This window comes from Xenopus tropicalis, chromosome 1, assembly GCF_000004195.4.
Source record: "Xenopus tropicalis strain Nigerian chromosome 1, UCB_Xtro_10.0, whole genome shotgun sequence".
Lineage (NCBI taxonomy): Eukaryota > Metazoa > Chordata > Amphibia > Anura > Pipidae > Xenopus > Xenopus tropicalis.
In genome coordinates this window covers 6,190,041-6,191,814 of record NC_030677.2, presented here as the reverse complement: position 1 = coordinate 6,191,814, position 1,774 = coordinate 6,190,041, and the positions used below count along the sequence as shown (strand labels likewise).

Sequence of the window (1,774 nt, the reverse complement as noted above, 5' to 3'; positions counted from 1 at the left end):
GTCCCACAGCCTGACAATCTGTGACAGAATACAGGAAAGAAGCGGAGTTGCTTGTAGAAGTTGTAGGGAGAGAGAATAATATATTTTCTTCCTTTAATCACATGAGGCCCAGAGGGCACCTCCAATTTCAGTAGAAAAAAAGATGGTTTTTGTCACATCTAACAAAACATTGATTTACATGAAATATAATTCCCATATCAGCACATTACTAATTACCTGCCCCTACTGCCAGTGCAGGAGCACTAAGGGGAGCAAATTCATATCCCTTAGGGCTCATTCTCAAGCACTTGCAGTCGGACCATATCTGCCCTCTGTACGACAGCCCACATTAAATACCCAGGGGCAGGGAGAGAGTGGGAGCAACTTAGCCTTGTATTTACCCCCGGCCATAGAGCCGGCCATAAGGAAATAGCTCCATAGCTTGGTACAACCACTGGCGCTCCCTAACCCGGAGGGTGGGTAGGACAGGGGGACAGTATTTGTACCCTGTATGATAAATGAGCTTTTATGTATTACATTTTCCCAACAAATATTGTTTTGAGTTCATCTCTGGTTTGAACAAAATAATGTAACATTTGGGTAGGAATATACAGAAGAGAAGGCCACAGGATGAAGAGATGATGGCAAATATTTCCACTGCCACCATATATTTGCCTTTGGTGCTCAGATAGGCCGGGATCATTGTGATCCAAACACTGCAGAAGAGCAGCATGCTGAAAGTGATGTACTTGGCCTCATTAAAACTGTCCGGTAAGCTCCGAGCCAAGAAAGCTACAATGAAGCTCACAGATGCCAACAGTCCCATGTAGGAGAGGACAATATAGAAGCCAATGGCTGAGCCCTCATTGCACTGAATGATGATTTTTCCAGGTTCAGAATGTGTGTTGTGCTCCACATAAGGGGGTGCAATGACCAACCAGATAACACTAATCAGAAACTGAATTAATGAGAAAATAAAAACAAGCCCATTTGCCAGTTTTACCCCAACCCATTTTCTCCAGGGACTCCCAGGCTTGGTGGCTTTGAATGCAATGGAAACCATGAGAGTCTTGGCCAGGACACAAGACTATGGAGACGGTGATCCCAAAGGAGGTTTGCCGGAGCATGCAGGTTATATCCACAGGGCGACCGAGGAACAGAAACACAGAGAGGAAGCTCAGCTTGATGGAGACAAGGAGAATAAAGCTCAGAGTGTGATTATTGGCTCTCACTACTGGGGTGTCTCGGAATGAAATAAAGATTCCCAGTATAACTGCTGCTATTATAAAAAGGATTACAGATGAGATAATAGAGATTAGAGTTAGGGGATCACCAGCATAGGAAAGAAATTCAGTTTGTCTCTCAATACACAGGGTCTTCTCCTGATTTGGCCACTCAGTGTCTTCACATTTGAGACAATTTTCCATATCTGTAACAAAAGTGAAAGAATATTATTTCCATTATATATATATATATATATATATATATTAGCATCAGTTGCTTAAGAATTTTGCACCGCCCCCATAAAAAAATTTGCATTGGTCAACTGCTGTTGCTTATTATGAGATTATGAGTGGAACAGTGAGAGCAGGAAAGAGATGGAAAGTGACAGTAAGTGGTACGAGCAGAGCACAGGGTGGGGGTGGGAACAAGGGAAAAGGTATTTGGGGAGGAAGGGCAGTGGGAGGGGAGGAAGGGCAGTGGGAGGGGAGGAAGGGCAGTGGGAGGGGAACAAGTGAAGTAGATACTGGGTTATATAATTACTTTGAGGGGGAAACCTTCATATGTTTTTTTT

At 43.6% G+C, this 1,774-nt stretch overlaps 1 pseudogene; it reads right to left on the bottom strand.

Annotated features, from left to right (window-relative positions):
* Window positions 1-438: 438 nt before the first annotated feature.
* On the bottom strand, window positions 439-1,406 carry LOC116408403 (annotated as a pseudogene).
* Between the last annotated feature and the right edge of the window lie 368 nt (window positions 1,407-1,774).